Below are 17971 nucleotides of genomic sequence, written 5' to 3'. Positions count from 1 at the left end.
AAAACCCCAAAAGTTTGCCTTTGCAGGGGGCGGCTGGGAGATTTTAGGGGGGTCCCTTCCGTCCGTGCACCGAATGCCCAATGGAGTCTGCAAGGCAGGGGGAGGCAAGCGCCACGCGCCACACTCAAGATGGCGACTGGCGCCCTTGGCGGAGACACCACTCGGTTCCCCCACGCAGCCAAGGCCGCTAACCGACCGGGCCCGATCCAACCGGTTCCCCCGTGCTCTAAGAAAGCCTTCCCCGGTGCCCGGTGCCGTCAGCGACGCCTCAAAGTAGTCGAAGTACGCAGTCGGCGACCGAACAGCCCTGGCGCCGCACTCAACATGGCCGCCAGGCCGGTGCACATCTGCTCCACGGAAGGCGGGATATTGGGCACCGGCGGCGCTCATTGGCCGGCGGCGTCGGGCGAACACAATGTTGACGCTTTGCGGCGTTTTACTGGACGAGGCCAGTGCCACTTGTGATTAAGGGTGTTTAGGAAAACCGGGAGGCAGGGATCAGCCTGGCTCGATGGAATGGACTTTAGCTCTCTCTCGCGCCGCCTCGTATTGCAAAGGGAAGGGAAATTCTCGTCTGCGATCGCTGGTCTGGGCGGCTGATTGCAAAGGAAAATGCTAGGTTTTGCCTTGTTCTCCCGTGATTTCAACGAAAAGCGGTGCTGTAAGGAAAGAAGAAGCAATTCATTTATCCTGGACGCCGCATGGACTTTGGTTTTTCCGCTGCTTCTGTTTTGCGAACTTTGGAACAGTTTCTATCGACTTTTTGCGCGGGGTTGACTTTTGCAAAAACAGCTGCAGGTTTTGGCACGCGTTGTTCGTGCCTCCGAGCTGCTTTGAAGCCCCGCTTCTCCGCCTGCCCTGTCTCGTTCCACAGTCCTTCATTCCCGCCGTCTAACTTTTTTCTTATAGTTAGGGTACAAGGTGCACTTAAAATATCTGCACCTCGGACTTCTCCGAGTCGCCCTCTTGACGCTCTGCTGAGCCCCATGCAGAAAGCAGGCTCAGAGAGACGTTTGGGCTAGACTTTGGAAATTTAAGAGCCGAGTTCAAGTCCTGCTCAGGCCCTGGGAATGTGACTTTGGAGAGCCGCCATCCTCATGCAATCTCCAGCTTCTGCGGAAAAGAAATTATGATGATAGTTAACAAGGTTGTTTCAGGATGAAGTAACCTCAGAGAAGAAAACTCAGCTGTGAACTTAAGACCTCCCTTGTACTAAAAGCGGCGTGAGAGCGGTACTTGAACTCCAGCCTTTCCAGCGCTGAATCCAAAGCTGCCCAAAGTTTTTAGTCAAAACAAAAAAAATTCCTTCCAGTAGCACCTTAAAGACCAACTAAGTTAGTTCTTGGTATGAGCTTTCGTGTGCATGCACACTTCTTCAGATACACACAAAGTTTTTAGAACAGGGGTTGGGAATGCAAGGACTCCATTCCTTTCTGAGAAACCTAGGGGTCGCATAACACATACTGGGTGAGGCCAGAGGCTTTTCCCCATCGTGGGCCTCGAACCCTGAGATTGAGAGTCTCAGAAAGAATAAAATTTACAGCCTGTAATGCTTTGAAAGAGAATGTGATGAAAGTGATGTATAGGTGGTATATCACACCTGTGAAGTTAGCTAAAATTTATAAGACAAATAACAAATGTTGGAAATGTAAAGAAAAAGAAGGAACATTTTGTCATATGTGGTGGGAATGTAAGAAAGTAAAAAACCTCTGGGAAATGATATATAATGAGATGAAAAAGATGTTGAAATATACTTTTTTAAAAAAAAACAGAAGCATTTTTACTTGGTATTATAAGTGAGGATATTAACAGACAGGTTGTTAAATTGTTTTTATATGCAACAACAGCGACAAGAGTTTTGTTGGCCCAGAAATGGAAGCCAGAAGAAATACCGACGAAAGAAGAATGGTAGACAAAATTAATGGGCTACGCAGAATTGGATAAAATGACAGGAAGGATTTGAAACCTGCAGGACCAGAGATTCACAGAAGATTGGAAGGAATGTACGAACTATTTGAAGAGCAACTGTAATCAACAAATTACGCTAGTAGGACTACAAGAAGGAGGAATATATGAAATATTGCAAAGATGAGAAAGAAGAGAGATATTAGTTATGATATTTATTATTATTTTTTTATATAATTTTTTATTGAGGTTTTTTCATACAAATGCTTATTTAACAAACAAAATAAGTTTCATAACATCCTTTCATTCTATTGTGGACTCCCTCACGTCTCCCACTTCCACTTTCATCATTACAAACAAATTTTTCCAAGCAAATTATCATCTTGTTTATGATCTTAAATCCAATATTTAGGTTAAACTCAAATATAAAATTATAATTTAATGGTAGACAGTTATTTCTACTCTGACTTCCTTGTTAGGATTCAACCAAATTACAGTACTTTTGTAAATAAATCTTAAATTTCTTCCAGTCTTCTTCTACCCTCTCCTCTCCCAGGTCACGGATTCTGCCAGTCATCTCAGCTAGTTGCATATAGTCCATCAGCTGCATGATATTAGTTATGATATTTAAATGTAATAGTGAAAGTTAGAAATGTAAATTAAAAGACTGGAAAATTTTCAGATGCGATTGATGGAAGTAAAAAAATTGTATAAGATATAAAAGTATGTTTAATAATTGTTGAAAATGTTATGTTAAAAAACTAATTATATATATGGAGAGAGAGAGAGATTGAGAGTCACATTTCCCTGGGAAGAAGCCAGGGGGCCGAGCAGAGAGGCATAGAGGGCCACGTTCCAGCTCTTTCCTAAGCGAGAGAACAGCAGCAGGAGACGGTGGAGGGTGGAAAGTGGGGCGCTGCCCTCCAAGTGCCCTCCTGCTTGCCCTCTCTCTGGCAGCCCTGCCTGGCAGCCGCCTCCTCCTGTTGCCCTTGTGTGGAACCGGCCAGGGAAGAGGAGGATGGGATGGAAGTAGGCAGAGCTGACTCCGCCTGTTGTTGACTCTGAGCCTCTAGCTCCCCCTGCTGCCAACCTCCCTGCCTCCCAGCCTATTGGAAGCACGCAGACTCAAAAGCAAAGCATGAATGTTCGCCCTGAGCAGGGGGCAGCAAGGTTTACCTCGCCTGGGCCGGTTCACTCCAGCAGATCCTCTCCGTGGGCCGGATCGCACACGCGCCCACAATTTCTGGCGTCTGTGCAGACGCGATTTTCAGCGCAGCGGAAGCGAGTCCCCGTGCTGTGCCAGTTTAGTGCAGTGCGTGGGGACTCACCGAGTGGACTGCTCAGTTTGGGGGTGGCTTGTCGGCTGGTTAAATGACCCCCATGGGCTGCTTGTGGCTCATAGGCCTTAGGTTGCTGACCCCTGGCCCTGGGTTACACTTTTCACAGATGCAAACCTTGTCTTGCCACCTGCTATTACACACTTGACACAGAGCTTTACCTACAATTCTTGTTATTTTAGCTACTGGCTTCTATTTGTTAGTGAACCAAAACTTGTATTTCTTCTTGCAGTGACAAGTGGTGTGTAATTTAAAAAGTAGTAATTATTAACTGTTACTCTTTTTCTTCTTTTTTTTGAAAGCGTGCACAGAATAGCAGTCATCTTGCTGTGCATCATATCACTTCATCTCTGCCTCTCTCAAGACACTGATATCCCTTTTCCGTTCTTTCTCTTGGAATGAGATGGTTCCCTGTCCCTGAATTGTGGCCCTGAAAGATAAAGTCATTGTGGTTTTCATGCAATTAAATGCATGTAGGGTTTCCAACTTTTCAAATGGCTTCTATTGCTGTTTGGGATTCTCAGCAATTATCATCATCACTATTTATTAAATTTCTTTACCGCCCTTTGTGTAAGGATCACAGTGCAGAGTACAACATAAAAGCACAAAACATGAATAAACATTCACAAACTTAATAATCAGCTAAATAGTTTGAGGATCTATACAACTGTGTAACAACATTTCTAGAGAAATCAAAGACTGGAACTGAGGGAAGTCGGGAGGTGGGGGTGGGTGGGTTCTGTGGGGGGAGGGAGGAAAAATGGGGGGGAATAAGGAGTATATGTTTCTGGATAATATGTTTTGTTTTAATTTTGAATAAAAAGTTATTTAATATATATATATAAAAGCACAAAACTACGTACCGTAGTAACAAAGAAAAACAATAGCCCCCCTCTGCACAAACAGTTTAAAAGGCCATAGATAGTTTAATTAGCCAAAGGCCTGGCAAAAAGGAACGTTTTTACTTGGTGCATAGAGCATATGAGGTTGGTTTATTTCCATTCTGCAAAAAGCTTCACCTGCTTCTAATATCAGCAGAACAAGGGGCTGTTAAAAGGCGCAGCTATCAAAAGGTTGGCAGTCCGGCACACACCCTAAGGGCCTACACACTCCAATAAATCTGTTGCAGCGGGAGTTGGGGGGAGTGTAGCAGGAGAGAGCCTGAAGATCGGATTGTAAAATATCCAGTGGCGTAGCGTGCGGGGCGCAGGGGGGGCCGACCGCACTGGGCGCAACATCTGGGGGTTAGGGTTGAGGGGCGCAAATCCACGGGTTAGGGGGTGCAAATTACTTGCCTTGCCCCGGGTGCTGACAACCCACGCTACGCCACTGAAAATATCCAGTATGAAATAGCACGGTTTTGCTTTCACTAAAGAGTAAATAAATGCATCTGGCGAACAGGTTAAATAGTGAAAACAAATTTCTTAAAAGAGGAGATAAAAGGAGGGGAAGGAGAGGATTCCAAGAAACACTCCACGACTCCTTCCTTTTGCACAGTTGTGCAGAAGGGGGGATTTTGGCAGGTGCATCTTCTCCCAAATGTTGGTGGGGGAAAAGCTGCACAGACTCAGGTTCTCTCTCTTGCACACATCTGGAGACGCACAAAGGAGTCCTGTTCAGCTTTGCATCCTGTCACCTCCTCAAAAGTCCTGTTCGTGCAGGAAGGTAGTTAGTTACCCCTTTCATTAGGTTTCATAGACTTTCCCATGAGAAAACCTGGGTCTGAGCACTAAGAAGCAACGGGTCACAGAGCATGGTGCAGACTTGGCCACCTTATTTTACACCGTTTTCTGTAGCAGATTGCAGAGAAACATTCAGTCTGGATGTCAAGTTAATCCTTAACTTCCCATTTGTGTTCGCCTAAACTCTTGTGGTTTCGGCCGTGATGAATCCCTTCCCTTGCATGCTTCCGTAGCAAAGTTATTGGTCTTCCTCGTGGTCCAGCTTTGCTTTTTCACTCTCGATTCAACCTGATGTGTTCCCAGGAACTGCTAAAATGCGTGAGGAATCGCTTTCCTTTTTAAACCCATTTGTAAGTGTGGAAAGAGCCCTCCCTCTCTCAATCAACTTCATTGTGAAGCATTATTCAGGAGTGCATTAAGATGCATTTAGGCTGCGCGGAAGAAACAAATAAATTCTCCTTTCCTTCGAAATGCAGGTGTTCCTGGTGTGCATAAGGATTCCTCAATCTATGGAAACAAGAGGAACTACCGACCTTGAATGAGTGGAGAATGAAACTTATGGACTATGCAGAACTGGATAAAATGACTGGAAAAATCAGATATCAGAAAGATCACAAATTCATCGAGGACTGGGGAAAGTTCACGGATTATCTGAAAACTATATGTGACGAACAGACAACGCTAGTGGGTTTTAAGGAGGCTTTGTGATAGTACAAGGTATATTGGAAAAAAAATAGAGATGGAAGGATAATATTAAATTGGCAATATCATATATAGAAAATGCGTGAAGACAGGAAAAATGGATGATTGAGGGAGGTGCTGGTGGAAGTTCAAAAACAGGAAATTTGTAAACATGGTTGTACGGATTTATTTGTAAAGGAAAAAGTTAATAAAAAATTATTTTTTTAAAAAAAAGGATTCCTCAATCTAATTCGCACCCTAATGTTTAAGCGAAAACGTACAAAGTTCTGTTTGTGTAACAGGCTCTTTTGCAACAGCGCACAAACCTCTCCAGGTTCTTTTATAACTTTCTTCGTTGTAGATATTTGCATATATATATATATATATATATATATATATATATATGAGAGCAATCATCATAGGAAGGTTTCTGATTGTTCAAGTAATTGCCGTCCTCCCCAGCGCCACAAAGATGCGATGTGTGGACCTGTGGTTCTAAAATTGCCTTTTTTCATAGGAACTCGGGGGCTCCCTGTGGAGAAGACAGCGTGCTTTTCATTACTGATCATCCCATACGTACCGCAAATGAGATGCTGGGTTCATTATTTGGTGCGTTGTGGGTTCATGTGGGGTGACACACAGGCCCACACCCATGGAGAATGTATTTAAGACCATATCCCAGGATACTCTTCAGCAGGGGAGGAGAATCTTTGCCCCCCCCTCCGGGTGTGCCGGCTGAAAGCTCCAAGGCTAAGGAGCAAACCCTACACAAATCAGGAGCGCAGTCCCTAAGGCAGTTGGATGGCGCCGTGTATGCCTCCTTCCGGCAACTCCTGCAGCCAAGCGGGTGCAAAATGTCTTGCTCTGCTTTCCTTTGGACCCCATCAGGGAGGCTGAGGGGGGGTCTTGTCATCTGGGCATCCCAGGACCTCCAGACACATAGCCCGGGCTTGCGCCCCAGGGAGCTCACTTCAGTGCCACTAATGCAGCGGTTTGACCTCACCTTCGGAGGCACACTCCATTGTCTCTCGAGACAGACAGATGCGAACAACAACAACTTCCATTATGTGGGAGATGAATGATGCTGGAAGGGTATGGATAGAAGGTAAAGGGACCCCTGACCATTAGGTCCAGTCGCGGATGACTCTGGGGTTGCGGCGCTCATCTCGCTTTATTGGCCGAGGGAGCCGGCATACAGCTTCCGGGTATGTGGCCAGCATGACTAAGCCGCTTCTGGTGAACCAGAGCAGCGCACGGAAATGCCGTTTACCTTTCCGCCGGAGCGGTACCTATTTATCTACTTGCACTTTGACGTGCTTTCGAACTGCTAGTTGGGCAGGAGCAGGGACCGAGCAACAGGAGCTCACCCTGTCGCAGGGTGCCGACCTTCTGATTGGCAAGTCCTAGGCTCTGTGGTTTAACCCACAGCGCCACCCGTGTCCCAAGGGTATGGATAGAGTTCAACAGCTTAGGACCAGGTCATCTGCTTAGGAGCGCTTTCTCCTATATAGACCAGTCCATATGCTGATATCTTAGGGTGAGACTCTCCCAGTTGCAGCCTGCGGAGATTAATGTTGTGGCAACCTAGGAAAGGGCCCCGTTGGATTGCGGTGGAATCGCCTCCCTGCTGAAGTGAGGCAAGCGCCAACTTTGATGTGTTTTTAAATGCTTATTTTAAGACTCATCTGTTTACTCAGGCTTTTGTAGCTGCTAATACCACAGGGTTTTGTTTTGTTTGTTTTGGTAACTACCCATCTTAAGTATCCTACTGTATTGCATTTTAATTTATGGTTTCTACTGGGAATCTGCTTGTGGACCTTCCTGGTATCTTGGATGAGTGGTTAGGGCACAGAAGTGGTTTAAATAATTGAAAAACAAGGGGTCTGGAGTGCCTCACCTCTTCTGCAGGGATCTTTTGTCAGTTGTTTGCGTGTTTTTACATATCGCACGGTGATATTTTTTTTTATGAATGAAATTTGTATACCGCCCTTCATCCGTAGTTGTCAGGGAGGCTCACGACATAAAAATACAGGATAGAAACCCAAAATGCATCATAAAAACCATAGCTGTCAACTTACAGATTTGAAAATAAGGGACCAGCAGCCTTGAAAATTAGGGACCAGCAGCCAAAATAAGGGACCTGCAGCCTCACCTGTTCCAGGCACTCCAGTCTTCCTGTCCTCCTGCAGTCTGGTCAAACTCATGCTGGTAGCTTCGAGAACACTGTCCAACCAACTTTGTAACCAGAGGTTCAACTGAATAGAATCTGAATCACATGCACCACAAGGCCTATGCAGCCTCAACTAAAGATGGCTCCCTGGCCTGGCTTTGCACTGCAAAGTTTGCAGCAGCACGTGCAACAAAATGGTGTCCAGCATTCAAAAACCCCCTCAGCTTGCATTAACTAGCCACACACAAGGCATGCAAGCTCCACCCCCCAGTCGTTCTTAGACTTCTTATTGGGTGAGCAACACAGCCAAGCAACACAGTTGGAGCCTCCCTCCTCCCTGGCCGGCAGGGAGGGAGGGAGAGGAGCTGCTTCCTTTGAAATTTAAGCGACATCCTTTAAGGGACATTTAAGGGACATCCATCAATAAGGGACAGCAGTGGGACATGGCGCTGGAATAAGGGACTGTCCCTTCAAATAAGGGACACTTGACAGCTATGATAAAAACAAGGACAGGTGCTCATCGCCCCAGAGCAATGCTGTGTAGGATTCATTTATCATCCATTTCACCTTTTCTCTAGGGAGCTTCGTGGGTTTTTATCCCATTTTGTTCCCACAATAACCCTAGTGAGGTGGCTTGAGCTGGGTAATGGTGCCTTTCTCAATGGGCTTCCTGGTGTTTGGGTTCAAAGTGAACCCTGTTCTCTCCCTGTTACGCTCTTATTATTTTCAGATTGCATCCGGTTATTTCTCAGGAGTGCCGACATGCCTAGTTAATCCACGCTCTGGCCGACTACATGAGCTCTCCCTTGTATTTATACTCCAGTCTTCCTTTGGGATGCTGGCCTTTAGCTTCTACCTAGACAAGGTGTAGGCCAGGAAGAGGTATATGAATGGGACAGGCAATATGCCCTCTTCATTGCATTCGGTTCTCGCTATAAGCCCCGCAGGCTTCAGCTATACCCATTTTACAGATGAGTAGCTGAGGCCGGGGAAAAGCAACTTGCCCAAGGTCACACAAGAGGTCCGTGGAAGAGTTGGGATTTGAACTCATGCTTTTTTTCAGGTCCCAAGTCGATTTCTCTGTGCGCCAGGCCACACAGTAAGTGATGACACAGAGGAAGGCGTCTGTTAGTGTTTCCTAATCAGAGAACAATATGTTTTGCTGAAATGCAGACGGATTTGATCCAGACCTCTACCTGCAAAGTAAATTAGCAGTGACAGAGGCCTTGACTCCTTGGAGAGGTTGCTGGAATAATAAAACAAATTTCAGCAGCCACTTTGCAAGATTGACAGCTCTCCTACGGGTGACTTCACTTGACGATGCCCCCAAGGGCAGAGACTATTTCATCACAGAGGCCTGAACAGTTGTTGGGAGAGATACCCAACACCAGCTTTCCCCAACCGGGTGCCCTCCAGGCTTTTGGGACTACGCCTCCCATGAGCGCCAGCGAGCATGGCTGATGGGAGTTGTGATCCAAAACTTTCTGGATAGCTCAGTTGTCTAGAGGCTGGTGCCGATAGTGCCAAGGTTTCAGCTTTGATCCCTGTATGGGACAGCTGCATTGTGGGGGGTTGGACTAGATGATCCTCAGGGGTCCCTTCCAACTCTGAAATTTTGTTATTTTAGAGGGCACCAGGTTGGGGAAGTCTGAGCTAGATTAACCTAAGGCAGAGGAGCCTGGACGAGGCCTAGAACCCATGTACCTACAGGACTGCCTCTCCTGGTGTGCCCCGTGGAGGACCTTAAGGTCCACAAATAATGACATTTTGGAGGTCCCAAGTCGCAAGGTGGTTAGATTGGTCTCAACTAGGGCCAGGGCCTTTTCAGTACTGGCCCCGACTTGGTGGAACGCTCTGTCACAAGAGACTAGGGCCCTGTAGGACTTGACATCTTTCCTGTCTGCAAGACAGAGCTATTCTGCCTGGCCTTTGGTTTGGACTCAGTCTGACCCTTATGTTTCCCTCCACTTATGGTCTTGATTTATCGGCTATTTTTAAAATGAGGCTGCATTTTAAACTGCATTTTAAATTGGTTCCCCCCCCCCCCATCATGTTTTTTGCTGTGATTTTATTGGTCTGAGCCCGGCTCTGGCCGGGGACGGTGGGGTATAAATAAAAATTATTATTATTATTTTTATTAAGGCCTCTCTAGGTAAGGCTGGGAGATACGCTCCTATAAAATTGATGACAACCCTAAGGGGCCTCCGCCCGTTGCTCCTATACCAGTGAGGGGTCACAGGGAAAGCTCATTTCCCCTGACCATTGGGCCTGCTAGCTAGAGGCAATGGGAGTCCGAGCCCAACAATAACTGGAGGTCCAGGTTCCTCATTCCTTCCCTGTACATATTTGGTGTAACAGTTTGAGTGCCGGGCTGAGACCTGTGAGTCCGGGGTTCGAATCCTGACTCAGCCATGAAGCTCACTGGGTGACCTTGGGCCTATATCGCTGCCTCTCTGCTTAACCCACCTCGCAAGGTCATTGTGGGGGTTAGATGGGGAGGGGGGGACCACGTACACCGCCTTGGACCCCTTGGAGGAAATATCAAATAAATAAATAAGATTACGATAGTGCGGCATTGCTACTGGAAACAGATTTATGGGGGTATTTTTTTGAAACTTAAGGAAACGTTAGCTTGTGAAAGTAGCCACGGAATGTATCTTTCGCACTGGAGTCAATTCATTTACCATTTTTTTTGCTCTATAGGACTCACTTTTTCCCTCCTAAAAAGTAAGGGGAGATGTGTGTGCATCTTATGGAGCGAAGGCAGGCTGCGCAGCTATCCCAGAAGCCAGAACAGCAAGAGGGATTGCTGCTTTCGCTGCACAGCGATCCCTCTTGTTGTTCTGGCTTCTGAGATTCAGAACATTTTTTTTCTTGTTTTCCTCCTCCAAAAACTAGGTGCATCTTATGGTCTGGTGCATCTTATAGAGTGAAAAATACGATATTTAGAAAGGAATTGTGTGCTCACTTCAGATCCTTTCTTTGGAAGGTTTCACACAGTTCATAGAATTTTCAGGGGACCCGAAGGGTCAACGAGTCCAAACCCCTGCAATGTAGGAATATTTATTTGCTTTGAGGTGGAACCAGAGCAGCGCGTGGAAACGCTGTTTACCATCCCACCGGAGTGGTACCTATTTATCTACTTGAACTTTGACATGCTTTCGAACTGCTAGGTGGGCAGGAGCTGGGACGGAACTATGGGAGCTCACCCCGTTGCGGGGATTCGAACCGCTGACCTGATCGGCAAGTCCTAGGCTCTGTGGTTTAACCCACAGCACCACCCGCGTCCCTAAGACAGGATGTACTCCCTCCTGAATAACTTCCCCCCTTACATAAAGAGGGGGTCCCCTCCTGTTTGTTTAATCCCCACCACTGCCCCAGCTGCCAGATATCTGCATTTTCACCCCATGTTATAACATTTCTCAGAATTTGGTAATCTGATGGTGTATGTGAAAGAACTTGGAAGGGCCATTTCCCAAGGACAACAGACAGCCTGAGGGGAGTCCAAATAGGCACAGACAGAAAACCAAACCAAACAAATTCTGCACAGCTCAGCAAACCTTGACATGGAATGAGAAAACAACTACTTTAACAAATACTGTTCAACAGCATGACAAAGCAGGTTGAGTACACACCATACATTTAAGGACCCCCCCCCAAAAAAAATCCTGGGAACTGTAGTTTGTTAAGAGAGCCAAAACGTACAAGTACCAAGGTACGATTGTATATTCTTTTCACTAATGGGTGATGTTATGTACTGAAGTTCTCACCCTGGGCCAGCAGGGGGATACTGTAGATAGTTTTCACTCAGATCCGCATATGCAAATAAGGAATTGAAAGTGACGTTCAGTGATTGGATAGTTACAGAAAGTGGTTACTGTTGCTTTGTAGTTGAGATCTATATAAGCAGGTTGGCTGAACCCTTCAGTTCAGTTCAGTTCTGGCTTGTGAATAAACAAGAGCTGTTTGAAGAATCGCTGTGTCGTCTGATATGTTCACCCACAACCTAACAGGTGAATTGTGTATGTGTGTGTGTATATATATATATATGCACAATTTACCCTTTTTGTACATATGCCTTTTTGTACATATTAGTCAGCTGGAGAACTTCACTGCAAAAAATCAGAAACGTTTGGATTTCGAAGAACAGCTGTGTTTCGGTTTGCAGATTCAGAAAATGCAGATGAGGTAAGTTCACCTTTCAATGTGAATTGAATCAAACCTGCCCCACCCCACCCCAATCCTTGCTGAGAAAGAGCTCTGTTGAACTCCAAAGCTTTCTTCATGCCAAACAAAAGACAAGTCAGTCACTTGTTCCACTTGCTCTATTTTGTATGTATTCTTAAGTTCACTCGGTGCAGCAATCGGAGTCGGACTGGAAAAACGAGAGGAACCAAAAACGACAGATTAGTTCATCCCTAACTGCATTCAATTCAAGGAAAACTTTCCCGGGCCGAACTCTGGGAAACAGGAAAAACAATGCTGCTGACGGTCCTGCAAAATTGAAGGAAAGCCAAGCTATGCATAGTACTGATTGGGTAGCCCATAAAACACCCAAAACAATTTTGCACCGTAAAAATATTCCCCAGAGTGGCTGGGGAAACTCAGCCATATGGGTATAAATAATAAATTATTATTAATTATTATTATTTTAAAATTTTTTTAAAGGAGTAAGACAGCAGGAGGGGAAAAAGGCTCCTGAATCGTGGAAGCAAGCATTTATCTCGCTCATACCGAAAACAGAAACTGAGAAGCACCAAGTTAAGAACTACCGCCCAATCTCACTTTTAAATGTGGATTATAAAATTTTTGCAGACATTTTAGCAAAAAGATTGAAAAAAGTGTTACTGGATGAGATTCATAAAGACCAAACAGGCTTTCTCCCAGGGAGACATATGTCAGATAATGTGAGGAACATTATAGACATTTTGGAGCTTTTAGAGACGAATATAAACAGAAAAGCAGTTTTGATCTTTGTGGACGCGGAGAAAGCCTTTGACAACATTAGTTGGAGCTTTATGAAGAAGAATCTGCAAGGGATGGGGGTAGGCCAAAAATTTGAAAATGGTATAGGTGCAATATACTCTGAGCAAAAGGCTAAACTAATTGTGAATGGTATGGTGATGGATGAGATTCCGATAGAAAAAGGGACACAACAGGGATGCCCAATATCCCCCCTATTGTTTATATCGGTCCTGGAGGTACTGTTAAACATGATTAGAAGAGACCAGCTGGTGGAAGGGATACAGCTCGGAGCTAAACATTATAAGTTAAGAGCATTTGCAGATGACTTAGTTTTGACCTTGCAAAAACCAGAAGCCAGTACAAAAAGGGTATTGGAACTTATTGAAAAATTGGCAGGTCAAGTGGCAGGTTTTAAATTAAATAAACAGAAGACAAAGGTGTTGGGAAAAAATCTAACAATGGAGGAAAAAGATAGTTTCCAAAGGGAAACGGGTTTGGAAATAACAAAAAAAGTGAAATATCTGGGGGTGAATTTAACATCTAAGAATATGAATCTGTTTAAAGATAATTATGAGAAATGTTGGTTGGAAGTGAAGAAAGATCTTGACATTTGGTCTAGGCTAAGACTCTCCTTGTTAGGCCGAATTGCTGCAATTAAGATGAACGTATTGCCGAGATTGTTGTTTTTGTTCCAGACACTGCAAATTTTGGACAAGATGGACTGTTTCAAGAAGTGGCAGAAAGACATATCTAATTTTGTCTGGCAGGGCAAAAAACCCAGAATAAAATTTAAGATTTTAACTGACTCAAAGGATAGAGGGGGCTTTGCCCTGCCGGACTTAAGACTTTATTATGAGGCAGCAGCTTTTTGTTGGCTGAAACAATGGCTACTTCTTGAGAATACAGATGTCTTGGATTTGGAGGGATATGATAACAACTTCGGCTGGCATGCATATTTGTGGTATGACAAGGTAAAGGTTCATAGAGGCTTTAAAAACCATATTGTCAGAAAAGCATTATATAATGTCTGGAATCGTTATAAGGATTTGTTGGAGAATAAAACCCCCAGGTGGTTGTCACCGATGGAAGCCAAGGCGGTAAAAAAACTTAATATGGAATCAGATTGGCCAAAATATTATGAAATTATAGAATATGATGGTGAAAAGCCTAAATTACAGAGCTTTGAGAAACTAAAATCTAAAGTTCGAGACTGGTTACATTATCATCAGATTAATGAGATGTTTAAGCAAGACAGGAGACTAGGATTTCAGAAGGAGAGGTCAAAGTTAGAAACAGAGCTATTGGAATCCAATACTAAGAATTTGTCTAAAATGTATAATCTGCTGCTGAAATGGAACACTCAAGATGAAACAGTAAAGTCAGCAATGATTAAGTGGGCACAAGATATCGGACATGATATTATGTTTGCGGACTGGGAACAGTTATGGACCACAGGCATTAAATTTACGGCATGTAGTGCCCTAAAAGAGAACATAATGAAAATGATCTATAGGTGGTACATGACCCCAGTCAAGCTTGCAAAGATATATCATTTGCCCAATAACAAGTGCTGGAAGTGTAATGAATGTGAAGGAACTTTTTATCATCTTTGGTGGACCTGTCCAAGAATTAAGGCCTACTGGGAAATGATCTATAATGAAATTAAGAAGGTCCTAAAGTGGACATTTGTAAAGAAGCCGGAGGCCTTTCTCCTGGGCATGGTCGACCAAACGATTCCAAAGAAAGATAGAACTTTTTTCATGTATGCAACCACGGCAGCAAGAATTCTTCTAGCAAAGTATTGGAAGACTCAAGAGCTACCTACTCTGGAAGAATGGCAGATCAAGGTGATCGAATATATGGGACTAGCAGAGATGACCGGCAGAATCCGTGACCAGAGGAGAGAGACGGTGGAAGAGGACTGGAGAAAATTCAAAGTGTATCTTAAGAATTTTTGTAAAATTTTGGAATGATAAGATGTCAAGGGCTATGAAATTAGAGAATTATAGCTGTTAAAGTTTAAACCCAAGAAAATTTAAAGAAAGGTATTGTTTTAAAATTGAAAGAAGGATTGCTTAAAGCTAATTTAAAAATAAGGGTGCAGTGATGGGAAGGTCTGGGGAAGTCATGTATGTTTGTTTGTATGTCTTTTTTCTTTTTTTCTTTTGTTTTCTATTCTGTTTTTTATGCTGTTTAAAACTAATAAAAATTTATAAAAAAAAATAAATAAAGGAGTAAGACAGCAGACATACCTATGAACTTAGCACAATTATTTTTAAATTCAAAAATGTTGAGAGCCTTTACTGGCCAAGGGAGCCGGCATACATCTTCCGGGTCTTGTGGCCAGCATGACTAAGCCGCTTCTGGAGAACCAGAGCAGCACACGGAAACGCTGTTTACCTTCCCACCGGAGTGGTACCTATTTGTCTACTTGCACTGACATGCTTTCGAACTGCTAGGTTGGCAGGAGCAGGGACAGAACAACGGGAGCTCACCCTGTCGCGGGGATTCGAACCGCCGACCTTCTGATTGGCAAGCCGTAGGCTAAGGAGCCCTTATCTTTGCTTCCTGCAAAGTTCTGATAGCGAAGGATGTTTGCGCTGAGCGCGCCAGGTGGGGGGTGGGCTGGTAGTGTCAGGCACAAGAGGGAATTAATAATTTCCTATACAAAGCAGGCAGTTTTTGCCCCTGCGGCAGCCTCGCCATCAGACAACACAGTCACAAGGAGGCAGAGGCAAGTGGCAAGTCTGTGGTTTGCCACTTTGATACAAACACACACACAAAAATCCACAAACATGGTGGTGTTTGTTCTATCAGTTTCTCATGCCTTACACATGTCAGCTCAAGCCCAGGAGAGAAAACTTTTAATTTTCATCAGGTATAAGTTTTAGGAACACAGGAAGCTCCCACATTATACCTGGCCAGACAATTGCCCACTACTGCCAGCTCAGACTGGCAGCCGTCATTCTCCAGGATCTTTCACATCACCTGATGCTACCTGATATATATATATATATATATTAATAAATATTTTTTATTAATTTTACAATACAAACTTATAAAACACATCACACAATTTATCACAAATACATTCTTATTGGACTTCCCTCAGCTCCTCTGATAATCTGTCTTATTCACTTCTTACGCATTTCCTAATTTAATATTGCCTTATATTAATAACATATCCTATCTCCATTTTCATTTTTTACAATATTTCTACTATTAATTCTTCACAGAGCTTCTTGGAAACCTACAAACGTTGTCTGATCATCGCAAATACTTTTCAGATAATCTGTAAATTTACTCCAGTCCTCAGTGAACTTCTGGTCCCACTGGTTTCGGATCCTTCCTTTTAATTTGTCAAGTTCTGCATAGTCCATTAATTTCATTCTCCATTCTTCCATCGTTGGTAGTTCTTCTTGTTTCCATTTTTGGGCCAATAATATTCTGCTACCTGATATTTTTTTTAATAGGAATGCCAGATGTCAAATATGGGGCATTCAGCATAAATGGCATGTGTTCCAGCATCAACTATGCCCCTACCCCTTTTTTGTTTTTTACATGGCTGAGTAGACTTTCCATGATCTCTTGGCACCAGAATTCTAGCCAGGACTGGGAATTTTCTCACCCCTTCCCTGGGCTTCTGACCGGGGGGCATTGCAAAGAATCCTGTGTAACTGAAACACCGGCACTTGTGCCGACCTGCGGCCAAGAATTCTGTGCGGCTCTAAAAGTTTGCATGCTCTTAACAAAGGCAGATTGTGGCCTGCTCAAAATAAAGCGACAAATCACCTTACCCATCTTGCACCCTGGGTCTGTGGGCAGGCAGGGATTCCTTAATTCCGCCGGGCTTCTCTTAATTCCAAGTGCTTTGGCCCAGAACTATAAAAGAATAACCAGAAAGAAGGCTGTCAGTGCAAACCACACCACAGGAGGAGGGGAGAATACAAGACATCTGAGCTGCTTGCCCTAGCCGCTGTTGCCTTTTGTCCTAGTGAGTGCAGCTGCCGCTCAGCCTTTGAAAGCAATCCTTGTGAGTCACTGAAAACGCTTCAATAAATCCAGCTTGTGGGAATTTAAATCATCAGTTACGTCAGGGCAGGAGTCGCCAGGATGCTGCCTTTTCCCCGAAGGAGCACAGACATGCCTTTTTCGCGCTTTGCAAAACTCCTGGAATCAGCACAGGGCTTTGGCGCCACGGCCCGACTCCCTGCTGCTGCTAAAGTGGCAAAACTGGAATGCAAGTTAAGGAGGCGCAGGGTTGCCAACTCCTCACCCCTTGGCTGCGCTCCTGCGTGCACTTAGCAGAACACACAGAAATGAGGCAGGTGTCCCTTCTAGCATGGCACGATGCCCTCCAACGTTTCTCCAATGAAAATAGGGACATCCTATTTTAAAAAAGGGACGTGGGTAGCGCTGTGGTGTAAACCACAGAGCCTAGGACTTGCCGATCAGAAGGTCAGTGGTTCGAATCCCCACGACGGGGTGAGCTCCCGTTGCTCGGTCCCTGCTCCTGCCAACCTAGCAGTTCGAAAGCACATCAAAGTGCAAGTAGATACAGTGGTACCTCGGGTTACATACGCTTCAGGTTACATACGCTTCAGGTTACATACACTTCAGGTTACAGACTCCGCTAACCCAGAAATATTACCTCGGGTTAAGAACTTTGCTTCAGGATAAGAACAGAAATTGCGCTCCGGCAGCGCTCCGGCAGCAGGAGGCCCCATTAGCTAAAGTGGTGCTTCAGGTTAAGAACAGTTTCAGGTTAAGAAGGGACCTCCGGAATGAATTAAGTACTTAACCCGAGGTACCACTGTAAATAGGAATATGCAGTTGTGCCATACAGGGATCAAACCTGCGACCTTGGCATCATCAGCACCACACTCTAACCAACTGAGCCTGAGAAGACACACAATCTATGTTATTAAGCAACACAGTTCAGGATTTCTTTATTTTTTAAAATAACCCCAAACCCAACCAGTCCTGTACTGTCCTCACTGACTCAAGGTAAAGAAAGACTACAATTACAGAAGAATGGGAAACTTTTTAATTCTGGCAGTATCGGGCCTGTATAAATTCAGAAGGTGCGTTTTTTCCCTCTCTCTCTTTCTGGCAGACGCATGTAATTATGCAGAAAGCCTCGCTCACTGGATTCCTGCCAGCCATGCGGCTGTTAAAATCACAGGAGCCCTGCCAGTAAAAAAAATTGGCAACCATGGCTTCCCAGGGCG

At 44.6% G+C, this 17971-nt stretch overlaps 2 long non-coding RNA genes across 3 annotated transcripts in view; both read right to left on the bottom strand.

The window, feature by feature from the left end:
- The window catches only part of LOC309370059, a 191802-nt gene that overhangs the window by 121454 nt on the left and 52377 nt on the right, over positions 1–17971 (bottom strand). The window lies entirely within an intron of this gene.
- Positions 11913–16966, bottom strand: LOC309369984. Of its 2 annotated transcripts, none has more exons than XR_014168311.1 (2): positions 16538–16966; positions 11913–12269 (listed from the first exon to the last, which is right to left on the bottom strand). It is a non-coding gene; the product is annotated as an uncharacterized lncRNA (long non-coding RNA). The 2 variants fall into 2 exon arrangements; XR_014168312.1 differs by lacking the exon at positions 11913–12269 and adding an exon at positions 15543–16194.

The sequence above is a fragment of the Podarcis melisellensis genome (assembly GCF_964234715.1).
Source record: "Podarcis melisellensis genome assembly, chromosome: 5".
Taxonomy (NCBI): Eukaryota; Metazoa; Chordata; class Lepidosauria; order Squamata; family Lacertidae; genus Podarcis; species Podarcis melisellensis.
The sequence above is the reverse complement of the archived record's forward strand: the minus strand, read 5'-3'. Positions and strand labels throughout refer to the sequence as shown.